This window comes from Talpa occidentalis, unplaced genomic scaffold (assembly GCF_014898055.3).
Source record: "Talpa occidentalis isolate TD23 unplaced genomic scaffold, MPIMG_talOcc4v2.1 talOcc4.5, whole genome shotgun sequence".
Taxonomy (NCBI): domain Eukaryota; kingdom Metazoa; phylum Chordata; class Mammalia; order Eulipotyphla; family Talpidae; genus Talpa; species Talpa occidentalis.
The window spans coordinates 18,054,474-18,073,862 of NW_023604861.1; the positions used below are offsets into that span (position 1 = coordinate 18,054,474).

At 35.4% G+C, this 19,389-nt stretch overlaps 1 pseudogene; it reads left to right on the forward strand.

Annotated features, from left to right (window-relative positions):
* The first annotated feature begins 12,112 nt into the window (after positions 1–12,112).
* LOC119260081 (U4 spliceosomal RNA) lies at positions 12,113–12,243 on the forward strand (annotated as a pseudogene).
* The last annotated feature ends 7,146 nt before the right edge of the window (positions 12,244–19,389 follow it).

The window sequence follows — 19,389 nt, forward strand, 5'->3', positions numbered from 1 at the left end:
TGATTTAGTGTTTTTACATGCTTTTGGCAGTTACTTAAGAACAGAATCTGGATCATAGGGTAGATCTATTAATATTTTGCGAGAACTCCATATTGTGTTCCATAGCCACTACACCAGTCTACTTTCTTACCAGCAGTAATATGATTTCTTTTTTCTCCACATTCTTGCCAACACTTGTTTTAGTTATGAGCCATTTGAATGGATTTGAGATGGTATATCATTTTGGTTTTGATTTGCATTTCCATGATGGTGAGCATTTTCTCATGAATCTGTTGGACATCTGTATTTCTTGTTTGAATAAGTCTATTTAGTTCTGCTCATTTTTTGATTGGGTTAATGTGTTTTTTTGTTGTTGCTGTGGAGTTGTATGTGATCTTTGTAGATTTTTTAAGGAAAACTTACTGGATAATAGTAATTAATGTATAATCTTCCCCACCCCAAATTAACATAAAATGAATTCACTGGGAAATTAATAATGCATTTGATACAAAATCAGGTAAATGAATAATACTATTAAGTAAAAATAGATGTAAGGATGGATTTATTTTTTAAGTTCTAAGCAGATATTTAAGTTAATAAGATCTGTTTAGTAAATATCAGTCATGTGTTGAGTGAGTTTGTTTCAGGTCATAGGCTATAAAATTTGTCTGTGTCAGTTCATGGCATTTCAGATTTAAACCTCTGTGGCATGTAATTATACTAAACAGAAACATACTACCTATTAATATCCATTTCATAAGCTAGAGAAAATTTTCTTTTTAGGAAAATAAAATTATAGAGACATATGTAGTTATGCCTAAATAAAGATAATTATTCTATTAAAAATAAAATTTGCATTGGTTATTGTGTTTATATAAATTTGATCTATCAAGTTTATATGATTCAGGAAAAGCTTTGAACTATCAAATATGTGTAATAATCTATGCCATATGTTTAATAATCTTAATAGTTTTTTTGAGATAATTGGGAGTAATGTTTTCTGAACTCTTTACATATGGGAATTAAAAATGCAAGCAATTATTTAATTTTTATTTCACTGAATGTACAAAAGAAAACATATTTAGAAGTATTCTCTTTACTGTTAGTGTACAGCTTTGCTATTTGTCTTCACATCTTATAAGCCGTGTTGTTTACAAAGCTAACTTGATCACTTTATGATGAAAATTAATGTGCACAGTGATTTTCACTAGGTGAAAATGAACCAAACTTCAACAGATAAACTTATCACTATACTTCTACTGAATGACAGCAGTAGATTCTTTTTTTTTTAATATTTTCTTTTGATTTATTCATTTATACAAGCACTGGGTACAGTCAGAAGTGCGGGAGAGTGAGAGAATTCACCAAAGCCAGAGCGGGGAGGCAGAACAGGCAGAAAGACCGAAATACACTGCTGAGGGGAGCAGCTGGAGCAGCAGGAGAGGCCTACGCGCCATGTGGGACCTTCGCTGGCGGCCTGGGATGGAACAAGCGCTGCAGAGGCTGTAGGCAGCTTCGCAGCGCAGCGCTCAACTGCTGAGTCACCAGGGGAGGCCCCGACAGCAGTAGATTCTTAACTCTTCATAGTACAAATCTCATGCATACGTTTTCTCCTTATTACAGTATGTTGCCTCGATTCTTAGGAAGTCCTATAAGAATGAAAATTATAACAGAAATATAAAGGAAAATAATACCACTAAATTAATATTATGAATAAGATAAAACAACATATACCCCCTCCTTTTTCAAAAACAATGTAGATAGAAAACAATAAAATCTTTGGAGAGTGTGCGTCAAAAAACCCTTATTTAACATAGCTTCATTGTACTTTACATTAAGTGATTCAATGTATTACAAACAATACTGAATCTCTCTTAGTTTAAAATTTTAAACTGATGGGGCAGCTACTGAAATTACATTAATTTTGGAATCTCTTTTTTTTTAATCCCTCATGATTACTAGGTATAATCACCTGCAAAAATGGGTCTACATTATTCCATTGTTGATTATATACCTACTTTTCAACAGGTAGAGATCAGCAACTGGTTCCTTGAATTACAATCCTTAAAAAAGTTAATCTGGAGCTTGGCAAAGATACCTGACATTAATGATCATAAAGAGAGAGGGACAAAGAGATACAACTGAATATCTCTGTTATGATAACGAAAATAAGCCCAGTATTTCTCAGCTGTCTTTGTATTTCCACCTGCCCATGTGGGTGACAAATTGAGAATGAAAATTTCCTATTTATGCAAAATAAAAGAGAAAACCTAAATCAAGCCTTATAATACTTTTGTATCTGGTTAAGACACAGTAGGTTATGTCAGTGATTTAATTTCCTTTGCAGGGTCCTGGCAGGGAAGTTATACATCTTTACTAAACAAGAAAAAGAAGGTGGAATATATTTTATCCCTTTAGACAATTCTAAAGTAAAGGCACAATGGGGCAACTTGGAATATCAGATCCTGCTGCTGATTTCATCTTTATTTCATTGAACTGACAACAAAGCAACTGATCTTTAACTCGGTATGCATAAAAGAGTGCAAAACAAATAAAATTACTGTGGGGAATACAAAGTGTGTTGAAAGTCACAAAACCCTGCATCCTGTACTCTTTAATTGTATAAATTGTAAATGGTGAAAATGAAGATATGCGTTTGATCACAAATTAATTATTTTATGTTAAAAGCCTATAAATCAGCTGTGTTGCATTATAAGATATTAAATGAATGTCATTTATATTTTTGGTTCAAAGAACAATCATTCTGTATTACTCTAACTGTACATACCAGTGTCTTATTCTCCTCATCCAAATGAAGGCACAAAGTATGACACATTAAGAGTGATACCCATTTGAATTTGGGGAGTACTCTGATTTCAAAGAAATATATTAAAATTATTTTGAGAGCTGTCCTGGGTGTGTTTCATATAAAACCCAAAACATATAATACAGTTACGATACTGTGTCTCCTGGATGTCCCTGCTATATCTTCTCTCTCCCTGCATCCTCTGCCCTCACACATGGTAATGTCACTTTTTCCTGTCGTCATCTCGGACCACTATTATCAGTGAACTAGAATCTTTTTTTTTTTTAAAGATTTATTTATTTATTTATGCAAGCACTGGGTACAGTCAGAAGCGCGGGAGGGTGAGAGAATTCACCAGAGCCAGAGCGGGGAGCAGAGCAGGCAGAAGGACCCAAGTACACTGCTGAGGGGAGCAGCGGGCGGCAGGAGAGGTCTGTGTGCCATGTAGGACCCTCCTCCGGGGGCCAGGGAGCAGCCGGGGATCAAACCGGTGCTGCAGAGGCTGCGGGCAGCTTCGCAACCCAGCGCTCAACCGCTGCGCCACCAGGGAGGCCCTGAACTAGAATCTTAAAACCCATAGACAATGACTTTTTCCTGACCTTTTTTTATGACCTTTTTCCTGACCTTTTTTCACTGATTTAATCTGTAGTTCTTTCTTTAGGACCTGTTAACTTGTCTGTGTCTATAGCGCTAGACTGGGAGTATTACTGAGGGATAGATAACATTTTACGTGAAAACCCATATGCCCTCTCTAAGGTCTATAGCATTGTTACTGGATCAAATGTATGCTATAATTTGATTGTTACTGGATCAAAATATAGCATACATTTGATTCTAGTAAATTTTATCTTTAGTAAATATCACACACGTGTCATGACACGAGTCCTTCAATCTTACTAGACAGGTACATAATGCTGTGTGCCAAAATACTGACCCAGTTAAGGTTAATGATTACTTCCCAACATATAAATGCCTTTTGTTTTTAGAAAACAGAAAGGGCAGAACCTGTACAAAATAGCTGCATGTGAAACTGTGATAATGTCGTAGATTTTCTAATCTGTAAACCAGAAACTTTAGCAATAGTACTGAATTACCAATATTTTATTCAGAACATATTTTTAAATATAAGGAAATACTGGTTAATTTAGATTCAATTGATCTGATTCCATGGATAGTACCACAGTGTGACCTCTTGAATTACTGGGGAACTTTCATGTGATGGGATGAACTTTCCTATTGAAACAAAAGGAGTTTGTCAAGATTTCCTTAGTGTCCACCTAGTGTTATACTCAGGTCCAGGGTTCCACACTGTATCTTCATGTTTCCTTAGGTTCCACTTGAGCTTGGAAGGGTCTCAGAATTTTCTTTCTTCTTCTTTTTTTTTTTTTTTCAATTTGGTAAACTGGACAATTTGTAGAGTATGGTCGAGTGTTTTGTAGAATACTCTTCAATTCAATTGGGGTTGGTCTGTGGTTTTACTATGATTAAATTAGGAATATGAGTTTTGGAAGATAGACTGATAAGGTAAAGTATCATTTTTATCACTTCCTGTAAGGGTATATCAACATAGCTTATATATTTTTTAAGATTTATTTATTTATTTATACAAGCACTGGGTACGTCAGAAGTGTGGGAGGGTGAGAGAATTCACCAGAACCAGAGCAGGGAACAGAACAGGCAGACTTGATGATATACACTGCTGAAGGGAGCAGCAGGCGCGGCAGGAGAGGTCTGTCCCAACATGTGGGACCCTCGCCGGCGGCCGGGGATCAAACCGGTGCTGCATAGGCTGCGGGCAGCTTTGCAGCCCAGAGCTCAACCGCTGCGCCACCAGGAGAGGTCCTCAACATAACATTCATATTAAGCTTGGTCTCTTGGCTAAAGTAGTGTTTGTCAGATTTCTTCAGTGTAAAGTACTATTTTAGCCCCTCTTTCTAGACTGTTCTTTATAGAAGAGCATCATGCTTTGCCTCAGGAGTGTGGATTTGTACTCTACCTGTTGAGGGTTAAGTAGCTATACAAATTATGTGATATTTTTCTGCAGGTACATATCTCTGTTTTCCCCATTTATTTATTGAAACATTTTATATCAATATGGACTTATGGATATTTGCTGTATGCTGTAGGCTGAACTCCATTATTTATTATTTATTTATTTTTTTTGTCATGTTGGCCATTGGCAGTTCTTCTATTAACTTCTGTGTCATTTTAGTTATCCCTTCATAGTGCCATCATTTAAAATAGTTGATCATGGTGTTTGTAGGAATGTGTACAAATATCTAGGTTTCCAATAAAATTAAAATTAATTCCTTTTGTATTTCCTGATTGAACTTCATTTATATTGAAAATGCAAAACTTTGGTGCATGAGGGGAAGATATTTTTTCCTCTCTGGTCAGAGGTACACTTAAGTGCTTTGGTATTTGGTTCTCAAATTCAGGCTCCAATAACCTTATTTTTTTTTTTTCAGATTTTTGCTGTACATTAGGATGAATTATTAATGGTGTTGCAAAGCTTACTAAATATTTATACCTTCATGTGATTTCAGTAAGACAAAGATGTATATATTATTGTTTTTTAGAAACAACTTGCCTTTTAAAATGTGATTTATGGGAAGCGCTTGCAAGGCTGCCCGCATCTGCAGCGCCAGTTCAGAAAAAAAAATAAAATGTGATTTATGAGAATTCATAATTCAGAAGAAAGTGTAAAATGAAAAATATATATTTTAGTAACATACTATGCCTACTCTGAAATAGAATCAATATATCAATCCAGAAACACAGCACAATATCAACATCAGTGGCATTCCTAAAGTGAAAGATGAATGCTATAAATGTTTTTCACCTAACTTCCCAGGAGTACTGGAAGTGTGTGGTGTCTAGTAAAACCCTTCTTTTTCTTCCCTTTCTCTCTTTATCACCTCTGTAGCTTTCTGTCACTTTCCACCCCTGCCATCAATGAAAAGCTGCTATTCTGTGGTATGCCTGAAGGCAGGGGCAGAAGCTGCGGTGGTTGAGACAGATGTGAAACTTTCATGCCAGCTAAATGCTTAACCTATGTGATTCTAAAACACATATCTCTTAAATAGTCTTTTATTTAGCTACAAATAAAGTTAAAAAACACTAAACTTGGAAAAATAGCACACTGATTTTTCAGTCATGAGCATTTGTAAACAGACCATTTCATTTCTTTACTACCAAAAGGAGTACCTAGATAGAGAACTGATAGGTACCTAGATGAGAACTGCTAAGACAGACTTTTAATTCACATTTTTGCCTGAAGCCATCCTCAAGACTGTGAAGAATGTGATTCAGGCCGATGTTTACTTGCCCGTTAGTGAAAATCTCAGGTTTCTTTGAATTGCCCAAATAATCTGTGTCATATGAAAACTTAATGTTAGCTCTTAACATTGGTCCAATTAAGTGAAGTGCTCCACAGCCACCTGTATTTCTGACCGCATATGTGTCTCCAGGGTGCAGTCAGGACACCATATAATAATTCAGGAATGATTGCCTCAAGGTTTTATTGGACGCACTCAGTTAACTCAAATGAAATACAGAGAAAAAAGAAAACCCTACAACTGGTTTGCTGACTTTTAGCTCTTGTGTTTGCTTTCTGCCTGGACATGGGTTATGCAGTTAATGAGGAAAAAGACATAAAGATAAACAATCTGTGCAGCTGTCAAATTCCATAATTTATTTTTTATGAAAAAAAAAAAAAAACTGACCCTCCAATAAGGGCTTTTCTAAATACTTAACTAGCTCATTGTTCTGTTTAAGAAACAACACATGCATTCAGCTGTGGGAAGGAGGGTTTATTCAAACTCATATTTGGCAGTACATATTGATAGATGGAAATAATATGTCTATAGTATATATTTGATCATATTTGATTATATATCAAATAATATATAGTATAATCACAGAGTGCTTTATATATTTGCATTTTATGTCAATTGTATGGCTGTAAGCTGTCTGAAATTATGTAAGTGAAAGAAATAGGCCTATATTGTTAATTTTATGAAATTATTCTTGCTCTTGGGGAAATAAAGCTTATACAGGTGGCCTCTTGGAATCAAGATGCTAGGTTAAAATAGAGAGAATGAATTATATGATATATTGTTGGATAGAGACAAATAGCTGTGCCCCCAATATTTCTCTTCCTAAGATTCCCTTGTATGTTGTTCCTTCTGTTTAAACAGTCCTTCTTTACAATTACCAAACCATGCTCATCCTCACCATCTCGTGTCTGATATACAGCATTTAGTCTCTAGTCATCTGTCCTTGGCTCCACTACACACTGTCAATAAAGCTTCTTTCCTCAAAAAAATAAATTCTGAACTAAAATATCTAAGCATCACCCATTTTGACAAGCAGCCCCAAAAAATAACAAACATGGGGCTTCCCTGGTGGTACAAGGGATTAGGACACAGCACTGGGGGACTGTCTGCAGCCACTGCAGCACAGGTTCCATTCCCAGCCCTGGAGGTGACCCACATGATGCAGCAGACCTCTCTTGGCTAGCCTGCTGCTCCCCTCAGCAGTGTAGTTCAGTCAGTCTGCCTGTTCTGTTCCCCTCTGTCTCTGGTGAATCCTCTCAACCCCCATACCTCTGGCCTGTGCCCCAGTTCTTGTATGCATAAATAAATCTTTAAAAAATAACAATCATAACAAACATTTATATTAACTTGTTTTCCTTCTGGATCAAGTCTGAATGCCTTAGCTTACTATAGAGGCCATGAATAGTCTGATACCAGCCTCACTATGCAGCTTTTTCTCTCATATCACTTTTACTTGCTTTATGAGTCATACTTCACCAAAGAAATAGAATTAATAGCTTTGAGTATGATAGACAGGCAGATATATGGATGATGAATGGAAAGAGCAAGAGCTCACAGACTTGTGTGGCAAGGGAAGGAGAGGCAGAGAGGGAACAGAGAGCATTTGATTGCTAAGATGTTCCCTGCTGCAAAGTCTCAAAAAAGAATGAGAAATTCAACTCATTTTTTAAAAGGCAGTAGGGGCATATGAGACATTTCTCAGATTCTCAAGTAATATACAGCCAAAGACTTTCTGTTGTCAAATATATATTTCCTTTATAAAATAGTTGGATTTGATTACTTCTTTAATCTTTAGAACTAGAAAAATATGAAATGGTTTGGTGTAGTGAATATGGAGAAAATTAACAGTGATTCTAAGAACTTAGGAGATTTGGCCATTAATATTGAGAATTTTTTAAAAAATAATGTGAAAAACCAATCTCTTAGAAACAATAGAATGGTGGGCACCAGGTCCTAGGATAGGGAAAATGGGAAGATGTTGTCCAGAATACAAACTTGAAGTTAGAAGATAAATTATGGCATCTAATGCACAGCATTGTGCATAGATAATCACAATGTACTATATAATTCAAAACTGTAGAGATTAGCTCTTAAATGTTTTCAACATAGAAAATGAGATGGTTAATATGTGGCATGATTAAGGTGTTAGCTGACACTCTAGTATACTCAGTATGCTTCAGTATATGTCTTATCTAATCATCATGATGTATACTTTAAAGCTACACAGTGCTGTAGGTCAATATATCTCACTAAAGTTGGGGAAAAACATAGTGTGTATATTAACACTTGGTTAGGGGAAAGGTTTAAGAAAATTAACTCTGGTATCCCAGGGTCCTGCATTTGAATTCTGTGTGCATCTACTGCAAGGAATGAGACATATTTAACTGCCTAAAACTCTTTAAGTTTTCATCTGTAACATGATGGTCTGACTTTACTAAATGACTCACAGAATAGTTGAGAGAATGAATTAATGTAGACTTCCTGGTAAATAGCAATGGTCAGTGGTTTTAGCTGTTGTAACTGGTTATGAGGGTTCCACCACGAGGAAGGTAAATTCACCTTATAAATTCCCTTATATCATTTCAGAATACCTATAAAACTTAAAATGTGCACCAAACATCTCACACAGAAGTACTGTCTGAATTGTATTTCAGTGTTTCTTGTGTGATTTCTGTCTCCTTGAATATAGGGATTATAGTTTTGCTTTCTCCCACAATGTAGGCATTGAGAAATACTTCTTGAATTTGAAACTAACAAGAAAAAAATATTGCCACTTATAAAACTGAGTGTAGCTGTTATACCTTCAAATAATTCTTACTTGCCTGTCTTGCCCTATTACTGTTATGAGTAATTTCCTTTTCATCAGCATTAAATGCACACAGAGGCAACACATAAAATATCAGTTTATAGTGCCATGACATACTGCTACAATACTATGAGGTAATGCAAGGAAAGTTGAAATTTGGGACATAGATGTCTGTAGGAGGCCCCAAAGTTATGGAAAAATGATTCAAATTGCATAGAACACAATCACAGGATTAAGGGAAGCAATTGCCACTTGCACTGTGTGGTTCTAACAAGAGTCAGAATGTGCCAGATGCGTAGTTTGTCTGCAGCTGTTGTCATTTGAATCTTTTGTACAACATCCTTTTATTTTCTCTCAATTGTGTGGAATTTATAAGTGCGGAGAGTTGATGAGAATCACTTTGTGTAGAGAATAAGTGTGTAATAGCCTCTTAGATTTAAACCGTGTATAAGAAAACATAACCCAGAAATAATTCCACACATACAGCTTCAACTAGCACAGATGCCAATGTTGGATTTAGTTGGATATAACTTTAAAGTGCTGATTAGGTCAGGATATAGGCTCTGCTGACTAGAGCAACATTTGAATTGCATAAACGCCACCTCTGGGATAAGCTATGTTTTAAATGCAACCTTCATCTGTATATTAACAAATCAGTCTCTTCCTAACAAATGTATCCATGCCCCTATCCAATAGATGTGCAGAATACATTTACTGGGAGACATTAAATAGGGAGTATCGTTGAAGGACATAAGAATACACCATATACATAGTGAATTTCAAGACCAAAGGTTGTAAAACTGACCATAATTTTATCATTATTTGCCGTGCTCAGATTTGAAGATGTATGCCATCTTTGTTATGTAATACACTAAATAATTACTTTAAATTATAAGATTAAAATTCATCACTATCAGAAATCAGCCAATCACCTATTCAAATTTTATTCTATGCTCAAGCAGGTTGAGGGATTATTGAACAATAATTGATGGTTTCATCGGTCTTGTTTCCTTGACAGCTAAAGCAAACTTCAAATCTTTTGTCCAGATGTTTACATTTTTTCACATTCTGAGCCTCTTTTATTTCAATCGGGAAGTATTGAATCTCTATATTGTCTAACATCATAGAGAAGGGGAGTTAAGGGGCCTCCCTGGTGGTGCAGGGGTTAAAGTCTCAGCACTATCAAGCTATTGCCAGCCACTGAGTCACAAGTTCTATCTTTGACCAGGGAGCTAACCCACCAGACCTTTCCTGTCTGGCCTGCTGCTCCCCTCAGCAGTGTATTTCAGTATAGCCACCATTTCTGCTCCCCACTCTGTCTCTGGTGAATCCTCTCACCTCCACACCTCTAGCCTGTACCCCAGTTCTTGTATGCATAAATAAATAAAAATAAAATATAAAACAAGGTGTAGTTAAAAGGCCCATGTTTCATTTTGGGGTGAGGAAAGGAGAGTGGGCCTGGAGAGCATCGACCGTTGTTAAAATTGGCACCAAAACAGGGGGCTGGGCATTGTCCAGGCAGCCATAAGAACAGGACCAAGCAGAGGCAGGCTTGCTGAGCATGTGACAGGGAGTGCAGAGATAAGCAGAGGCCCTGAAACTACCTGAGTTGGAAGACCTAGTGCAGGCTAAGAAGAAACTAAGACCTACTCTAGATTCCCCGTTAGCAAGCCCAACCCTTCACAGTGCTATCCACAGACTTGTATCCAAATCAAAATCCTCCACAGAGTAGGAAATTGTTTTCATTGAATGCAAAGGAAATGTGACACTTTTGATGTATATAAAGGAAATTTTCACTTTGTCACTGTTTAAGAAATTTATCTTCCGGGCATCCATTCTATTTTTGACATTGGGATGGTTTACCTTTTGTGATTGTCACCATCCTGTACCTCATCAAAGGACCTGTGACCAGCATAATTCAACCAGATGTCTACTTTGAATTAATGTGTCAACAGGTGCCCCAGTAAAAGAAAATATAACAATAGTATTTTAATTTTGGAAAAACATTGCCTAAGTTCTTAAGGGAAATAACTCTTACTGAAACAAAAATATTGCACTTTAAGAAGGAAAGCAGTTACTATTTGTTAACTTCTGTATCCCTTATAAAGACTCAACAACACCTGCAAGGATACCTGACTCTTAAAGTTCACAAAACAGAATTATTTTATGGTTATTATCATTAGCTATTTTGTTGCTGGAATGAAAGAATATATGAGAACCAAGAATTTAAAAAAAAAGACTGCTAAAAGCCACACAACCAAAATAATGTGAAATTGAAGTATTTATATGCTATAAGATCCTTTTAAATAATAATTGCCACAAACTTGCATGCAGTGTTAATGTATTTCAAATTGTTTTCATTGCCAGAACATGCTGCAGGGAATGTGTAAGGTAAAAAAAAAAATATGAAAATCAAGCATTAGCACTAAAGTCCCTAGGCAAATAAAGATAAATCAGTCACCCTTCTATTTCCTAATGCTTCACAAATTATAAAATAACAAAAACAAATTTATTTAAATTAAATATATGTTTTTATGTATTTCATCTTTGAAATATTATAGTAGAATTATGTATGCATTTACTTGTGTACATATGTGAGTTTATGGGTAAATTCGGCATGCATGTTTGTTAAGGCTATTTCTGTAATAAGTTTCTGAGGCAACTTATGATTACTTAATTTGAAGCCTAATTCTGTTTTTGAAAGTTATTCTATCATGTTGAAAATACTGTTAGTCGTGCCCATATCTCCAGTTAGTGGGCTATAGTGCCAATCTCTCACCTGCTGTGGGTGTTGACTGACAGGAGCTCAACACTGCACCCTTATCTTCAGAATCCCTTGGTATATCCATTTAACTACTGAAAGAAATCTTGGTTGGTTCACACAGCTAAAAACATCCATGTACATTTGTGTGGACATCAGTTTCAAATCTTGAGCATGGTTGCTGGATCATATAGTAAGAGTTGTTTAGTTTTTCCAAAATGTCTTCTAAAATGAATGCACCATGTCACATCCTCACCACTAAAGAATGAGAGTTCCCGTAGCACCACATCCTTACCTGCATTCTGTGTTATCAGTGTTCTGGATTATAGACATTCCAATATGTTTATAGTGACTTTCATTGTTCTCATAGGTATTTCTCTAATGCTATATGATATGAAGTATCTTTCATAAGCTTATTTGCCAGCTTTGCACAGTGGCAATATTGTGGCCAATGAGGTTTATCTGAGGTGTGATTATTGCTCATTGAAAAATTTTCCCATACCCGTATTTGTGTATCTTCCTTGGTGATATACAGTTGTTTTCTTATTGTAGAGTTTAAGAGGGATTTTATCTGTTTTTTGAATAGCAGTCTTTATCAGATGTGTCTTTTGCAACATTTTTTCCTAATATATACCTAATCTTTTCATTGTCTTTCACAAAGCAAATTATTTTAAATTAAATTGTCAGTCTTATCAATTATTTATTTCACAGATCATACCTTTAAAGAGTCATCTTCATCTGGCCTTATGTTATCTTTTAGGAGATTTTGTTTTGCATTTCTAAAACTCTGTAGTTCATTTGTTGATTTCTGTGAAGGGAATAAATTCTATACCTTTACATGTTGTGTTTGTATGTGAATATCTGGTTGCTCTGGCACCACTTATTGAAGAAACTAAGTTTGCTCAAAAATCAGTTGACTCTATATATGTGGGTCTATTTCTGGGCCCTCTGTTCTGTTCTTCTGATTTATTTATATGTTCTTTTGATAAGACAACACTGTCTTGATTACTATATTCTTAAGTAAGTTGAATTTGTGTTAGCTGTTCTCAGCCTTTTTTTTTTTTTTTCATTTAAATTTTAGAAATAGTTTGTTGTTATCCACAAATAATTTTTTTGGAATTTTGATTGTCCTTACATTGAATCTATAGTTCAAATCGGGAAGAACATCTTGACAATATTGAATGGCTCTATCCATGACATGGAGTATTTCTCCATTTATTTAGTCCTTTGAATCGTTCATTGTAGTTTTGTAATTTTCCTCATATAGATTTTGCACATCTTTTGTTAGATTAATACCTAAGTATTTCATTTTGGGGAATGCTAATATGGGTGGGATTGTATATTTTGCTTCAAATATCTCTTGTTAATTACTTGTATATAGGAAAGTAAATGACTTTTGTATGCCAAGCTTGAACCCTTTATTCTGGTGGTAATTGTTCATTAGTTCCAGACAGTTAGTTGTTGATATTTTGAGAATTTCTGCATAGTGGGGGCCTCCCTGGTGGCACAGGTGGTTAAAGTGCAGCGTTGTGAATCCATCTGCAGCCTCTGCAGTCCTTTTTCAATCCAGGCCAGCAAGAATCCCAAATGGCACAGCAGACCTCTCCTGTCTCGCCCGCTGCTCCCCTCAGCGGTGTATTTCAGTCAGTCCTATTCTGTTCCCCGCTCTGTCTCCGGTGAATCCTCTTACCCTCCCGCACACCTGGCCTGTACCCCAGTTCTTGTATGCATGAATAAATAAATCTTTAAAAAAATCTACATAGAAAACCTTGTAATTTTTGAATAAAGACAATTTTATGTGTGCCTTCCATAGCCACATACCTTTTGTTTCTTTTTCTTGTCTCGTTCTATTAGCTAGAATTTTGAATACAATGTTGAAAAGCGTAGTGAGAGGAAACTTTTCTTGCTTTATACCTGATATCTGTGCAAAAGCTTTGGGCTTCTCACTGTTCAGTATAATGTTTTGTATTTTTTATGTAGCTTTCCATTATCAAGCTGAGGAAGTTTGCTTCTATTCCTAGTTAACTTATGTTTTTTCTTATGAATGAGTATTGTATTTCATCAAATGTTTTTTATACATCTATAGACATGATATGTGATTTTTCTCTTTTAGCCTATTAAGGTGATGATTACATTAATATTTCTATTTGTTAATGTTTTGTTGAGGATGTCTGTGTCTATGTTAATGAGAGATATTAGTCTGTAGCTTTATTATAATGTCTTTGGTTTGGTGGTAGGGTAATGGCAACCTCATAGAATGTGTTAGAAAGTATTCTCTCTGCTGCTGTGCTTTGGAAGAGATTTCATGGAATTGGTATAGTGTGTCTCTTAAGTGTTATTATATATCAGTGAGCCCATTGCATGTATATTGGCCCTTGTACTTTCTCTTTTGGAAGGTTATTGTTTTGGAACTATCTTTCAAGGAGGTTTGTGTAGTGAGCAACTTTGAAAGACCTTAGTGCCTCTCTCCAAGGCACAGCGATGATTTGTGTACTGTCCAGAATAATACATGTAACATCTCTGCCTGGGGAAAATATTGGGGAGATTTACTGGTAGTTTCCTTATATGATCAGGGGTCCCTAAAGTAAGGGTTTCCTTGCTTGTAATGCAACTCCTCTGCTGGCAGCATCTGCCAGCGCTGCCCTTGATCTTTCTATAGGGTCAAGGGAAGCTGATGCAACCATGAAGCCCCTGGTGCTGTGCTCTGTGCAATAAAACCTTATATCCCTAACCAGGGAGTCTTCTATTCTGCCAGCATCAATTAGTTAAGAAACTTGTGGAGAATGTTCTCCCATGTTTCCAATAATGTTAAACTTCTTAGAACCTCTTCAGATCATGAGTTATAATAACTAAATAAAAGAATAAAGTAAAAAAAAAAAAAACTTCACAGTTTCAACAACAGACTTCTCCAGAAATATACATATATTTTAACTAGCAGAGATGAATGAACAAAGATGCCAGAGTTTGTGTTAATCCCACATCCACAGAAACAGATTCATAGAAGGAACTATGAGATAAATGTTGCATGAGTAGAACTTTAGTGATCATCCTCAGATTCTGTTGTTTAATGAGAACTTCCAATATGGATGTGATCTCTCAGATATTATTAACAAATGATGAACTAATTTTAAATGTGTTAATGTATACATAGACATACTCAGATAGAGGTGAACATTTCTTGTTTGACATCTTGCACCTAGATATTTCTCATCTTTATTCCTGGCAGGACATAAGCAGTAAGATTCTGCAAAACTAATTTAGATATTGCTTCATGTACATTTTTACAAGTCTGTTAGCCATGCTGTTAATTATATAGTGTGTACAATTGAATTGTGACATTAGATTTTACCTACATTTCTGTCAGACTTACATTCACCACTGGAATTACAATTTTTTTTGACATTTGGGACAATCATAAAATTTCTTAAATAGGTTCAAATAGTATTACAATAGAACAGGTTTTTCCTTTTTTAACATTTAATAGTTTCATATGGAAGTCAAATGAAACATAGATAAGAGTTGATTATTTTAACTTATGTCTGTTGTGGGTCAGAAGGTTAAGATGATGTTTTTCACAGATATTTTTTAACTCAAGATTCAATTAGATTTTACTAACAGTTGGAAACTGCAGTTTTTTCGGGAAAAAATTGAATCAAGATATTTGAACTTCAAGAAGAGTTCAGCTCTGGGGTTTACTTTCAAATCAACCTTGGAGATTGCATTCATATGAAATGTGTATCATAGAAAAAATCTGTGCTAAAATGAATCTAAAATCATGTGTAGCTGTAGCATTCTATGATGAATTCAAGACCTTCATAATTGATTACAACATTATTCTCATGGTGAGTCATAATACATTTACACTGTTTATGAAACTAGCACAAGTAAATACTGATAAAAACACATACAAATAAAATTGAATATAGTTGGTAATATTTATATATGAGCTGGACATGACAGAAGATTTAGAAATTAATATAGAGTTAAGATTTGGGTGATGAGCAAACATATGCCTGAGGACAAAGAAAAAGCATCTCAAACAGTGTTTATGTAAGCAGTAAGGATATGAAACTGGTGTGTTGGGAATTACACAAAATTTAGAGTTAATCATACATAAAATTTGAGATAGAAAACAGCCAATAAATATTTTGACATATGGGATGAGGCCATGCCATGAACACTTAATGAAAAAAAAAATGTAGTATCTGCATTTGATAGCCTTTGATGATTTTGAGGAGGTTAGAGATATAATTGAAATTCTCACACTTAATTTTGCTAGTGAAATGGAATCTAGGAAGGAGATGTGAATGAAAAAAGACCCTCTAGTTATGAGGATTCTGACTGAAAGTAATTTGAAGATGAACACAAGGTTACAATCTTCTCCATAAGTCAACCTCTTAGCCTCTTCCTAAACAGGAACTTGAACGCCATCTCTCAGCATGTGGTCAATTCAGGGAACTGTACTTTTTGCTGACTTTCCATATGTAATATATATGGATAATAATAATATATAATCTATTTTTCTTCTATTTGGTAAACTAGATAGGTACTCCTTTTCAGATAAAAACTAAAAAAAAACTTATATAAATGGATTACAGCATGGTTTTAAGAAGTCTCTAGCTATCACAATGCAAACCAGGAATATTTAATCCAGAATTGAATATTTGTTCAATTTTTAGTAAATTTGAAACAGGCTTTAATTTTTTAAAGCCTGTGATAAATAACATCTAGTACTGAGGCTGTCATTTTTATATTTAATGTTGATAATGTTGTAGTGCTCATGTGTAAACATTCTTTAAGTGTTCTTCTGTTTTACTTATCATAGCCTGGATGCAGATAGTGTTAACAGTAATTCAGTGATTTCAGTGGAAGTTATCAGTAAGGAATCAATCACTAATCCTGTATCCTATCTCTGTTTGCATTTTGAATTGAAAATTTGAAGGACTTGTTAGATTACATTATTCAAATGAATGACAGACCTGGTTGTCAGGCACTAGTGAAAATCCCAGATTTGAACTTAGTTTCAATGACTCAACAGCTTCTGGGAAGTTTGACTATTTCCAGAGAAACCTAAATTGTAAATATGAGTCCCCCACCCCCATACTTTTTAATTTTAAATATTTTTATTTATTTATGATATAATAACTGGGGTACAGGTCAGAGGTATGGGGTGTGAGGAGATTCACCAGAGACAGTGGGGAACAGAACAGGCAGATTTGACTGAAATACACTGCTGCGAGGACCAGTGGGCGAGACAGGAGAGGTCTGCTGTGCCATATGGTTATCTCCCTGGCTGGGGGTCAAACAAGTGCTGCAGTGGCTACGGATAGCTTCATAGGTTGCATCTTAACCCCTTATGCCCTGAGGGAGCCCCTCCCCCATAAATTTTAAGAACAGAAATTTTGAAAATCAATCATATTATCGTATTCATTATTTGCATTATTTGCAAACTCTATAAGGTGATATTGTAGCACTTCAATAAAATTGATAAATGTCCCTATGACTTTACTTATTATTTAAGAGGACAAATTATGGAAATAAGAATGGCCATTAAAAAAGATGGTTTCTGCGTGGTTTGAATGGGCTGTGGAGACTGAGATGAAATGGTGAATGGCAGACTGGACATTATCCCCAGATTCCCGATTGAGTAACAAGACCATCTTTTTTTTTTTTTTTTTTTTGAAAGAAAAGTATTGATCTAGGTTATAGATAGTAGTAATAAATATCACTGAGTCATGAAGCTATCACTAAAACCATTTTTATCATCCCTACCCAGTTGACATGATCCACTAAACACCAAAAGCCAGTTGTTGTTAAGCTTCCTCAATAATTTTCTGGTCAAGGTCATATTTTTCCAGGGCATTTAATGTTATGGTCTACAGGACAAAATCAGGAGCCTTTGTAAAGCCGAGATAGATTTTATGTACTGCACTTCTTTGATCTCTTATACTGGTCACTCTGACTTTGGAAAAGGAGATTATTTTGACAAGATTTCTTCTTTTACATTGCAGCTGAATGTTGTCCAGTGACATGTTTCATGCAGCTTGGGGTGAACAATTTGTTGTGTATTTCTAAATGGATGGGGTGCTGATGAAATTATAGATTCATGTTCTGCAGGCGTCCTTTGTTTTGCTATTTACTGCTTGATTTTTTTTTTTAAGATTTGTTTATGCATACAAGACCAGGGGTGTAGACCAGAGGTGGGGATTAGTGAGGGGATACACCAGAGGCAGAGTGGGGAGCAGAACAGGCAGATCCACTGAAATACACTGCTGAGGGGAACAGCAGGCTAGACAGGGGAGGTCTGCTATGGCATATGTGGGTTAGCTGCCTGGCTGGAGAGCAAACTCAGGCAGGAGAGGTGATGGCACTGAGAATCAACCCCTAGGCCATCAGGGAGGCCCACTTCTTGATCTTACATGCAGTAACTATCATCAGTCCCTAACGCTAGTGATCATTTTCACAGTTGTCAGGTTTTTTGTAAAAAATTTAACTCTTAAAGTTTGTCTTTTCCATTGTTCATGTGGTGGAGTAAAAGAGATTTTTACTTTGTTTGGTTCTAAGTTGGTTAAAAGTTGTCACAGAAAACATAAAATTATAAGAAGTGGTCTTTCATCTTAATTATATTTTGCCTTGAGTATGGAGAAAGAAGAGCAGGACCTGTGAATGGAAGAAAACAGCATGATAAAAGGTTTATAAGAAGAAAGACCCTGTATTGCTTGAGAGAACTGAAAATTTTAGTGATTTGATAATTACTGCAAGGGTAGTGTAGGGTGTTTTGCATTTTGCATCTGTCATCTATCCAGCAGATAAATGATAAACCAAAAACAGATGGGGAACCAGGATCTGTGAAAAATGCCTGGAGTAGTTTGTAGGTGATAATTAATAAAAGTTAATATTTAGAAAAATAAGAAGTCAGAGCTTTAAATGGATAGTGATATAGATTATGAGCCATAAAAGTTTCTTTTTTTGATAATTTGCTCTACAGATTATGAATTTTTTTTTATGAAGGGCGAACAAAATTACTCTTTTATGTTTTGACTACAGTGGTGAATTTATCTTATAAAAAAGCATTAGTACTACAACCGTTTTTGAATCAAGCCACCTTTATCATCAACCAGGCAACAGCCCCCAGAGCTGAAATGAAACATTGAGAATTAGAGTCTGCCTAATGCTATCTCTGAAACACAGACATTACAAGTGATGGAAACATTATGCATTTCCACTTGTTCTGTCCTCAAGGTTATTTGTATTTCTGTGTTAATATGTTGTCCGCTGATGTTATAATTATCACCTGTAGGCCTACTAAAAATGCAACCTTATTTTCAGCTAAATCCTATCATTTCTCTCCCTTTCTTTAAAATCAGGCAAATTGTTTCACTTTGATGAGGTCCCTTGGTAGTAAAAGCTAAATTTAACAAAATAAAAGTGTCAGAAATACTTCTAAAGCTAAGCATTCTAGGTCATCCCTTAACCTGCTATTAGATATTCAAAATTATGTGGAGTGAGAGAAAACTTTTTAAGGGTTTTATTTTCTTGTTTTGTATTTTTTTTTTTTTTCCTTTGTCAAGGGAGGGTTGCTGTTTCTGTAATGTGAAAATAGTGGGAGAATAGGTAATCTTCACCATGGTACATGCAAGCAGTCGACATATTCCACTGTCTAAGAAAAAGAGGTCAAATCCCTGCCTTTATTACAGAT